This window comes from Phocoena phocoena, chromosome 3, assembly GCF_963924675.1.
Source record: "Phocoena phocoena chromosome 3, mPhoPho1.1, whole genome shotgun sequence".
NCBI classification, from domain to species: Eukaryota; Metazoa; Chordata; class Mammalia; order Artiodactyla; family Phocoenidae; genus Phocoena; species Phocoena phocoena.
The window spans coordinates 167,220,304-167,232,337 of NC_089221.1; the positions used below are offsets into that span (position 1 = coordinate 167,220,304).

The window sequence follows — 12,034 nt, forward strand, 5'->3', positions numbered from 1 at the left end:
TTTTTATTTTCTGGTCTCTGGTCCAATCCAGGATCACACATTGTAGACAGATGTCATGCCTGGAATGTCCTTTCTCCTTTCCTTGTCTTTCATGACATTGACTTTTTAAAAAAATTTTATTGAAGTATAGTTGATTTACAGTGTTGTGTTAATTTCTGCTGCATGGCAAAGTGACTCAGTGTTTTATATATATATATATATATATTCTCTTTCATATTCTTTTCCATATTCTGTGGTTTATCACAGAATATTGAATGTAGTTCCCTGTGCTCTACAGTAGGACCTTGTTGTTATCCATCCTGTATAAAATAGTTTGCATCTGCTAATCCCAAACTCCCAATCCTTCTCTATGTCTGTGAGGCTGTTTCTGTTTCGTAGATAGGTTCATTTGTGTGGTATTTTAGATTCCACATATAAGTGATACCGTATGGTACTTGTCTTTCCCTTTGTGACTTACTATGCTTAGTATGATAAACTCTAGGTCCATCCATGTTGTTGCAAATGGCATTATTTAATCATTTTTTATGGCTGAGTAGTATTCCATTGTATTTACGTATACCACATCTTCTTTATCCATTCATCTGTTGATGGACACTTAGGTTGTTTCCATGTCTTGGCTATTGTAAATAGTGCTGCTATGAACATTGGGGTGAATATATCTTTTTGAATTAGAGTTTTGTCTGGATATATGCCCAGTAGTGGGATTGCAGGATCATATGGTAGCTCTATTTTTAGTTTTTTGAGGATCCTCCATGCTGTTCTCCGTAGTGGCTGTATCAATTTACATTCCCACCAACAGTGTAGGAGGGTTCCCTTTTCTCCACAGCCTCTCCAGCATTTGTTATTTGTAGACTTTTTGACATTGACATTTTTGAAGGTCATAGGCCAGTCGTTTTGTGGAACGTCCCTGTCTGGGACATTGGGGACATGGCATTTGTCTGATTTTCCTCATGAATAGATTCAGGTTAAGCATCTTTGGAAGAAATACCACAGAAGTGATGGTGCGTCCTTCTCTATGCAGTATATTAGGATTTGATTTGTCCATTTGCCCCGTTCCTGGTCATCTTAACTATGATCACTTGATGAAGCATTATCTCTCTGTTTCTCCTCTGTGAAGTGGAGAACTTTTTCCTCTGTCATGAATGTGTATTTTATGGGTGGTTACACTGAAACTACACAAATATCCTGTTTCCTCATGAAACTTTCACTGACTGTCTCATCCATTGAGGATTCTGGCCTGAATCAACTGTCCTGATTTTAATAATTTTTTTTCATATCTGTTTAATTAATTTATTTATGTGGTTGTGCCGGGTCTTAGTTGTGGCATGCGAACTCTGTTGTAGCATGCACACGGCACGTAGTTCCCTGACCAGGGATCGAACCCAGGTCCCCTGCATTGGGAGCGTGGAGTCTTAACCTCTGTGCCACCGGGGAAGTCCCTTAATAACTGCTTTAAATAAATACTGAACAGGCTGAAAAGGTTGCTTCTAACATACATGTGAAGTGGGAAGAGTAACAATGAAATGCACGTCCATGTAAATTTCAACCAGGCTCAGAAAGAGATGCATCCGCATATGTGAAACCCCAGCACGTTCCTGCCTGGGGATAAACATGGATTGTTCAAAGCTGGGGACGGGCGTGGGGGGCAGGAGGGCAGCAGGGAGGCCTGGGATGGTGGGGTCTTTGAGTAACTAGATGGGGAGACGGATAAATTCCAGAACTACTCAGGTGGTGAAACTAATAGGATGTGGACGGACCAGTTAGATTTTGAGCCTGGGGAGGAGGGTGGAGGGCGAAGCGGGGGACTGGGCAGAAGGAGATGCTGCCCTTTGAGACCCTCAACTGGGGCTGATGAGCCCTCAGGGCTGGGGATGTGAGTGTTGAGGGGCAGACGCAGACTCTCTGGGACAGCTGGACATTCCAGACCAGGGCAGGGCTGCTCCGGAGTTTCCAAGAGGCCCTTGAACTGGCAAAGGAGCTGAAGGTGGCTCCCAAGAGGCTCACGTGCGTCATGGAGTGGCCAGGAGACTAGCTCTCCTCTCCTCTGGCTCAAGCCTCAGCCTGGGATAGGGTGGAACAGAGAAGGGTCATGTGTTCTACCATCAATGGTCTTAGGAATCTGGAGGAAAACAAAACGCTATTTAAGAGATCTAATCCTCTTTTGAGACCCAGAACACATTGTTCAGTATGAGTTTTGATACAGATAAGAAGGAACATGATACTTAAAACAGATTCAAGTGATGGGGGTGTATTGGTAAACAAAGATTGCTTCTGGCACTATAGACTTGATAATTTGAAAGCTTAAGATATGAGGGAAATTATCAGATACATTGATTTAATGCTCTATTTTTATTTTTTATTTATTTATTTTTTGTGGTATGCGGGCGTCTCACTGCTGTGGCCTCTCCCGTTGCGGAGCACAGGCTCCGGACGCACAGGCTCAGCGGCCATGGCTCAGGGGCCTAGTCACTCCGCGGCACGTGGGATCTTCCCGGACTGGGGCACAAACCCGCGTCCCCTGCATCGGCAGGCGGACTCCCAACCATTGCGCCACCAGGGAAGCCCCTAGTGCTCTATTTTTAATGTTGACATGAAACAAAGATGGCTTTTTAAAAAATTTATTTATTTTGTTTATTTTTTTGGCTGCGTCAGGTCTTAGTTGTGGCTCGCGGGGTCTTCATTGAGGTGTGCGGGAACTTTCTTTGCAGCAAAGGGCTCTTTTTGTTGTGGCACGTGGGCTTCTCTCTGGTTGTGGTGAGCCAGCCCCAAGGCTCTGTAATTTGCTGGACACGGGCTCTCTCTCGTTGAGGTGCGTGAACTCGGTAGTTGTGGCCTGGAGGCTTAGTTGCCCTGCGGCATGTGGGATCTTAGTTCCCTGACCAGGGATCGAAGCTGGAGTCCCTGCATTGTAAGGTGGATTCTTTACCACTGGACCACCAGGGAAGTCCCTGAGATGGCTTTTTCATTAAGGCTTTTACCTTCAGAACACAGTGTCTGGATTTTAAAAAGTTATTGGCACATCCCAAAGATCTGTACTGTTCTAGGGTGTGATAGCTTAGAAGTGAGTATAATTTGAATATAATGCCTTTTTAGAGTGTCAAATTCAGAACCAGGCAGATCCATCTCCTGACCCTAACTGTGGTCCTAAAGTAACTTACTTGAGGAAATTGGATCCCAAAGATTACAGGTGGGGAATTTTGAAGTGTGTCCATATTCCATTGGAGATCAAAGAAGCCCAACTAAAAGAATTGTGGACCAACTGACATGACAACTGTGAACTGAGCAAAACTTCTTTTTGAAAGGGCTGTCTTATCTTGAAGATTATGACTTTGGAGGCACTAAGGTGATTGGCAGGGGAAAGAATCAGAACATGTGAAATTCCTTAAAAAATTATTGACAAATAATTTTGCCTATGTTACACATTAAAAAAAAACTTTACACTTTGTGCAAAAAAAAAAAAAAAAGAGAGAGAGAAAGAGATCAAAGATAATTCCATCTTTCTCCTTCATCCACCCAATCAAAGTGCCTTCTCCCTGTTACATACTTCCACACTAGCTGGAGAGGCTGGGACATTCTTCCAATGCTGCTCGGATATCCTTGGTCCACATGGAGTCCAAATTCACCTTTCGTTCCTTTCATTCAGCAAACAAGTATTTATAGAGCACCTTCTGTGTGCCAAGCATTGTTTGAGGCTCTGGGGACCAGGCAGTGTAGAAGACAGACAGAAAAGTTCTTGCTCATATGGGACTGACATTCCAGTGAGGAACAGATAGACATGTATAAGAAGGTGATAAGTGCTAGGGAAAAAAATTAGTGCAGGCCAAAGAGGTGTCTTGAGTAGAGAAAGCGTGGGAAGGCGGCCAGGGGAGCCTCATTGTGACATTTGAACAGAGATCAAAAGAGGTGAGGCAGAAGCTGTGTGGACATCTATGGGAAGAGCATTCCAGGAAGATGGAGCAGCAGGTGCAAAGGCCCTGAGGCAGAACTGTGCCTAGTGGAGCAGAAGGAGTGAGCAGGAGAGTGAGTGGGAGGAGAGAGGAAGTCAAGAGGTGACAGAAACGGGTCATGCAGGGCATTGTGGGCCACTCAAAGGATTTTAGTTCTTACACTCTGTGAGATGGGAGCCATGAGAGGGTTTGTACAGAGGAGGGATAATGCCTTTGCCCCCAAACTGGTCCCTCCATCTTTCGACCTGGATATAGTTCCACCCAGGCTGAAGCCCTGTCTTTCTCACCTCCCAAGTCTCACCTCCATCTGGCTCCCCTTCCACCTCCAGCTCCATCTCTCTCTCACATCCCCATTTTTATCTCGTTCAGTGTTTCTGGGAAAGGTAGGACACAACAAATGAACACAAATACACAATACCAATAGCATTCCAATATGGTGAAAGCAGCCAATTAGGAAAAGATAAGAAACAGAGCTTCTATCTACAAAAGCAGCCATCTTTGGGACTTCCCTGGTGGTCCAGTGGGTAAGACTCCACACTCCCAATGCAGGGGGCCTGGGTTCGATCCCTGGCTGGGGAACTAGGTCCCACATGCATGCCGCAACTCAGATTCCGCATGCCCCAACTAAAGATTCCATGTGCAGCAACTAAGACTCAGAGCAGCCTAAATAAATACATATTAAAAAGAAAAAAAGCAGCCATCTTTCTCCCCCAAAGAGAATAACCTTAAGGAGGAGGGTGTGGTCTGTTTCAAGAAAACTCTAAAAATTTACTAGGAGGTTAAAATAAGACTTGGATTAATTAACTGATATGTCATGTTTATGGATGAAATGACTGAATTTTATTATGTCAGTTATATCTAAATTAATATACAGGTTTTGTTTTGTTTTGTTTTTTGGTTGCATTGGGTTTTAGTTGCAGCACGTGTTGAGGCATGTGGGCTTCTCTCTCGTTGTGGCGTGCGAGCTTTGTCTCTCTAGTTGTGGTACGCAGGCTCCAGAGCACGTGGGCTCTGTATTTTGCGGCAGGCGGGCTCTCTCACTGAGGCGCGGGAGCTCAGTAGATGAGGCACGCGGGCTTGCCCCTCTGCTGTGGGATCTTAGTTCCCCAACAAGGGATCGAACCCGCGTCCCCTGTATTGGAAGGCGGATTCTTAACCACTGGACCACCAGGGAAGTCCCTCTCATCAGGCTTTTGAGAGCAATGCTTTATGCAAGAAGAAAATGGAGTGACATGTTTAAAAATATTATAGCAAAGAAAATGGGAGCCAAGGATTTTATATCCAGCAAAATTGACTTTCACATATAAAGGATATAGACTGTTATCAACATGTGAGAGCTAAGGGAAGATGGTTTCCATGAGGTCTTGAGGATTCCATTTCAGATAAACAAATGTCTAGAAAGACATGTGTTTATGACTGCAAAGAGTGTGAAACATAACATTACTTGTAAACCTAAGACCGAAGGGCACTAAACAAAGAAGGGTGATGTATGTAATGGATAAATGTTCTCTCAGTGTAGATGCAGTACAAATATATCTATATGATGGCAAAAGGGGAGAGTATATGCAAGAGATACTTTAAAACAGTTTTAGTAACATATTGATGGCAGTATCCGCATTGCTTTTTGAGACCACTGTGTGAGCAGTGTTCATTAAAGCAAATGAATGATTCTGAGACATTCTAATTCTGTTTTCATCAGTGTTCTTAAGAACCAGGGTTTTTATGGAAGAAAGAAGAAACAGATAGTATTAGTATCCTATTGCTGCTGTAACAAATTACCACTAATTTAGCGGCTCAAAACGTTAATTGATTATCTTACAGTCCTGGAGTTCAAAAGTCCAACATGGGTCTCACCAGGCTAAAAATCCAGGTGTCCTCAGGGTTGCATTCCTTCTGGAGTCTCTTGGGGAGAGTCCGTATCCCTGACTTTTCTAGCTTCTAGAGGCCACCTGCAATCCTCAGCTGATGGCCCCTCTTCCAGCAATCACAATCACTCCCACTTCTGCTTCTGTCTTCACATCTCTTTCTCTGACGCTGACCCTCCTGCCAACAATTATAAGGACTTTTACGATGACACTGGGCCCACTGGAGAATCCAGGACAATCTCCCCATCTCAAGATTCTTTTTTTTTTTTTTTTTGCGATACGCGGGCCTCTCACTATTGTGGCCTCTCCCATTGGGGAGCACAGGCTCCGGACGCGCAGGCTCAGCGGCCATGGCTTACGGGCCCAGCCGCTCCGCGGCATGTGGGATCTTCCTGGACGGGGGCACGAACCCGTGTCCCCTGCATCGGCAGGCGGACTCTCAACCCCTGCGCCACCAGGGAAGCCCTCAAGATTCTTAACATAATCACATCTGCAAGTCCCTTTTGCCATGTAAGGTACCATGTTCATAGGTGGTAGAGGTTAGTATACGGACATCTTTGGGGGGACGTTATTCTACCAACCAGAAAGAGGTTGAGTAAAAATCATGCAGTCCTGAAACTGAACTGGAAATATGAGAATGAATTCATAAAGTATTGTACCTAATAGAATATGGACATATATATCATATGTATATGCATAAATGTACATGATAATATATTACATACATATTATAATATATTATATACAGATTATATCATGATATATAATTATGTGTTATATTATAGGACAATATATTATATGTTCTCTCTATATTATATATAGATATTATATATATTCCCCTCCTTTTAGCTCTTTTTTTTTTTTTTTTTTTTTTTTTTGCGGTACGCGGGCCACTCACCGCTGTGGTCTCTCCTGTTGCGGAGCACAGGCTCCGGACGCCCAGGCCCAGCAGCCATAGCTCACGGGCCCAGCCACTCCGCGGCACGCGGGATCCTCCCGGACCAGGTCACGAACCCGTGTCCCCTGCATCGGCAGGCGGACTCCCAACAACTGCGCCACCAGGGAAGCCCCCTTTTAGCTCTTTTGACCAAGGAAGTCTAGACACATGGCCAACCCAATAGCAAATGAGCATTTCTAACACCCAAACGAATATAATTTCCCACCAAAAAAAGCCCCCAGAGTTTCTGGCTGATGCCAGGTCTGGGACAGGAAATGTCCAAGATGTGCCTGGAACATCTGGTCATAGGAGACAGCAAGAAAACTATCAGAGTTGCTCCAAAAAGTTCCAACCAGTAGAGGCTCCCACTGGCCAGGTGGGCCCACCAGTGAGGATAAAGGATTGGAGCACAACATATTTAAATCCATAAGCTCATAACTACTTAACGAAAGAGCCAGCCTATAATTATTAGAGAAATGTAAATCAAAACTACAATGAGGTGTCACCTCACACTGGTGAGAATGACCATCATCAAAAAGTCTACAAACAGGGTTTCCCTGGTGGCTCAGTGGTTAAGAATCCGTCTGCCAATGCAGGGGACACGACTTTGAGCCCTGGTCCAGGAAGATCCCACATGCCACGGAGCAACCCTGCGCCACAGTTACTGAGCCTGGGCTCTAGAGCCTGAGAGTCACAACTACTGAAGCCCGTGCGCCTAGAGCCCGTGCTCAGCAGTAAGAGAAGCCACCGCCCACCGCAACGAAGAGTAGTCCCCCGCTCACCGCAACTAGAGAAAGCCTGTGCGCAGCAATGAAGACAAAAGGCAGCCAAAAAAAAAAAAAAAAGTCTACAAATAATAAACTCTGGAGAGGGCGTGGAGAAAAGGGAACCCTCCTACACTGCTGGTGGGAATGTAAATTGGTGCAGTCACTATGGAGAACAGTATGGAGGTTCCTCAAAAAACTAAAAATAGGTTTATCATGTGATCCAGCAGTCCTGGGAATATATCTGGAAAAGACGAAAACTCTAATTCAAAAAAGATACATGTGGGGCTTCCCTGGTGGTCCAGTTGTTAAGAATCCATCTTGCAATGCAGGGGACACCCATTCGATCCCTGGTGTGGAACTAAGATCCCACCTGCCGTGAGGCAACTAAGCCTGCACGCCACAACAACAGAGCCTGCACACCGCAACTACTGAGCCTGCACACCACAAGGAAAGATCCCACATGCCACAACTAAGACCCAATGAAGCCAAAAAATAAAAAATAAATAAATATTAAAAGGAAAAAAACCCAAAAGATACATGCACCTCAATGTTCATAGCAGTACTATTTACAGTAGCCAAGACATGGAAGCATACTAAGTGTCCATCAACAGGTGAATGGATAAAGATGTGGTACATATATGCAATGGAATATTACTCAGCCATAAAAAAGAATGATATATTGCCATTTGCAGCAACACGGATGGACCTAGAGATTATCATACTAATTGAAATAAATTAGACAAATACAAATATTATATGATATCACATATGTGGAATCTAAAAAATAATACAAATGAACTTATTTACAAAACAGAAACAGACTCACAGACATAGAAAACAAACTTTTCTATGGAAAGGGAGGAGTGAATTAGGAGTTTGAGGTTAACAGATAAAGACTGCTATACATAAGATAGATAAAAAACAAGGACTTACTGTATAGCACAGGGAACTATATTCAATGTCTTGTAAAAACCTGTAATGAAAAAGAATCTGGGGAATTCTCTGCTGGTCCAGTTGTTAGGACTCCGCACTTTCATTGCCGAAGGTGTGGGTTCAATCCCTGGTCCGGGAACTAAGGTCCCACAAACCTTGCAGCGTGGTTAAAAAAAAAAAAACGACTGAGAAAGAATATATATATACTCTTCATTGTGGTGCGTGTGGGTTTGCTGTCCACCAGAAGCTAACACAATAATGTAAATCAACTATGCTTCAATCAAAAAAAGAAAAAAAGAACCAGCCTAATTTATCACCTTCAGAGGATTATGGGGAATTAATTCACTATTTAGGTAAGTGGTCTCTAAAGGGAAAGAATCAAGCACTCCTACATGAACGTGCCACTAGGTAACCAAATGGAACCTAAGGGAAACATCTGCAAGGGAAGAATTTTAGCTAAAAAACAAGGACGAAATTCGAGGAGGAGGACATCGCTATTTTGCATTCACCACCAAGTTAGTTCTCAATGGCTGCTGGCCTCATGCAAGGAGAGACAAACAGTGTGAGCCTGATGTTGATGGGACGAACAGCACCCACAATCGGGCCAAAGGCATCAAACCCTAGTCTAATCCCAGTTCTGGAAACAACTGCAAATTTGCCTGGAAGATGAAGGACAGAGAACCATGCCAGCGTGCACCACGAGGATGGGATCAGAACCACCCAGACCGTGGGAAACAGTCTGAGTTGTGCAATCGATTTATTGCAAGGCAGGGAAGATAGCGGGGAACCCATGAATTAAGAGACTTAAAAGATAAATATATATATATATATTTTTTGCATGTGCAAGACTAAACCACAGTGTCTAGAGATTCAAACTTCCATGATAAACTATTCAGAAATGCCAGGCAGTGACTATCACACAAGTCACAACAGTGGTTCCTTTGCGGAGCGAGGAGGCACTGTGATTGGGATGCAGCCTGTTGGAGGGGCTTCTGGGGTCGCTGGTGACATGCTCTTTGTTGACCTGGGTGGGGGTTAAAATGATGTTTGCCTTCCAGCTAAGTTTCTCACACTCAGCGCTATCAACATTCAGGCCAGATGATTCTTGGTTGTGGGAGAATACCCCGTACATTGCGGGATGTTTAGCAACATCCCTGGCCTCCACCCACTAGAGACCAAGGACAGCCCTTCCCCCCACTCCATCCTGACAATCAGCATGTCTCCAGTTATTGCTGAATATCTCCCAAGGGACAAAATCGCCCCTGGTTGAGAACTGCCCCTTAGGAACTCCTTAAGTTATACATTTATTTTTATGTGGTTTCTTGGATCTAGCTCTGTGTGTGTGTGCATTTTTAAATTTTTTAAATTTAATTTTTATTTCATATTAGAGTATAGTCGATTTACAATGTTGTGTTAGTTTCAGGTATACAGCAAAGTGATTCAGTTATACATATACATGTATCCATTCTTTTTCAGATTCTTTTCCCATATAGTTTATTACAGAATATTGAGTAGCATTCCCTGTGCTATACAGGGTAGGTCCTTGTTGATTATCTATTTTATACATAGTAGTGTGTATATGGTAATCCCAAACTCCTAATTTATCCCTTCCCCCCCACCTTTCCCATTTGGTAACCATAAGTTTGTTTTTGAAGACTGTGAGTCTGTTTCTGTTTTTGTTGTTGTTGTTTTAATATTTATTTATTTATTTGGCTGAGCCTGGTCTTTAGTTGTGGCACACAGAATCTTCGTTGCCGCCTGCAGGATCTTCATTGAGGACTGTGGGATTTTTTTTCTTTTTTTTAATTGCGGCATGTGGGAACTTTTAGTTGTGACGTGTGGGATCTAGTTCCCTGACCAGGGATCAAACCCGGGCCCCCTGCATTGGGAGCGTGGAGTCTTGACTGCTGGACCAACAGGGAAGTCCCTGTTTCTGTATTGTAATGCATTTTATTAAAAAATTTTTTTTTAAATTCCACTATAGCTTTTATGGGGGAAACTTGACAGGATTCTACAGTTTATTGGGAAGAAAAAAAAAGACAGTGAAAATAGCCCAGGAATTTTGCAAAAAGTGGAGTATCAGATATTAAAATATATTCTAAAGCTACTGTATTTAAAACAGAGCAGCACTGGGACAAATAGAGAGATGAATCTTTGGAATAAAGTAACTTGCCTCCAATGGGCCCCATTTTATCAGATAAAGTCTGAGCTGCTTCAGACACACCCTTCTGCCTGTCCCTCCAGCTCCCCTCCCACCAACATCATGACTTAGTCAAAGTTCACTATATCTTCCTTTGCATGTGCATTTTCTCCTGTCTGGTGTACCTTTCCTTAAGTGTCATTCCTACAGGCTGTCTCCCCAGATCCTCTACGACAATGATGTGTCCTCTTTTCTCTTCCCATAGACTCCAGCTCCCATCCCTGTTACCCCCTGACCATAAACCATAGCTTGAAAATCTGTCTCCTCCTCTCAGCTTTGAGGCCCAGGATGGCAGGGATTATGTTCCCCTCAAGGACCTGCACAGTGCCTGGAACACCGTAGGTGCTCAATAAATGCTAAATTAATAGGGGAAAAATATGTAGATTCACTTTCGATCATAATATTTTCCAAATGGGTTAAAGAGTTCAATGTAATTTCAAACCATTCTTTAAACAAACATTTTTTAAAATTTTTATTGAGGTAGGACTTCCCTGGTGGTTAAGAATCCGCCTGCCAATGCAGGGGACACGGGTTCGAACCCTGGTCCCGGAAGATCCCACATGCCATGGAGCAACAAAGCCCGTGTGCCACAACTACTGAGCCTGCGCTCTAGAGCCCGCGTGCCGCAACTACTAAAGCCCACACGCCTAGAGCCCGTGCTCCGCAACAAGAGAAGCCACCGCAATGAGAAGACACTGCACCACAATGAAGAGTAGCCCCCTCGCCGCAACTAGAGAAAGCTCGCGTACAGCAACAAAGACCCAACGCAGCCAAAAATAAATAACTAAATTTATTTATTTTTAATTTATTGAGGTATAGTTGATTTACAATGTTGTGTTAATTTCTACTGTACAGCAACGTGATTCAATTATACATATATATATATTCTTTTTCATATTCTTTTCCATTATGGTTTATCACAGGATATTGAAATAGTTCCCCGTGCTATATAGTACAACCTTGTTGCTTACCCATTCTATATATAATAGTTTGCACCTGCTAATCCCAAACTCCCAATCCTTCCCTCCCCCACCCCTCCTCCCCCTTGGCAACCACAAGTCTGTTCCCTATGTCGGTGAGTCTGTTTCTTCAACAAACATTTATTAAGTACCTACTGTGTGCTTGGGGCACTGGATGAAACAGTGTCCAAAATCAATCAGTTCCCTGTCCTTATGGGGAGACAGATGGCAAACAAAGAAACAAATAAATAATAGATTTTTTTCAGATATTGAAAGTATATAGCTATTAGATTCATAAAACAGAGTGACTGGAAAGATAGTGACTGGAGAAGGTCCGCGTTAGGCCTTTAGGGGACTGGAACACACAGGTTGAGCCCCCAAAGGTAGGAGAAGGTGGCCAAGTGAACAGGTTCAGGGAAGAACAGT

The 12,034-nt window shown here is 43.5% G+C and overlaps 1 non-coding gene across 1 annotated transcript; it reads left to right on the forward strand.

Annotated features, from left to right (window-relative positions):
* The first annotated feature begins 2,101 nt into the window (after positions 1–2,101).
* On the forward strand, positions 2,102–2,218 carry LOC136121782 (small nucleolar RNA SNORA40). Its single transcript, XR_010655793.1, has one exon. It is a non-coding gene; the product is annotated as a small nucleolar RNA SNORA40 (small nucleolar RNA).
* Positions 2,219–12,034: the final 9,816 nt, after the last annotated feature.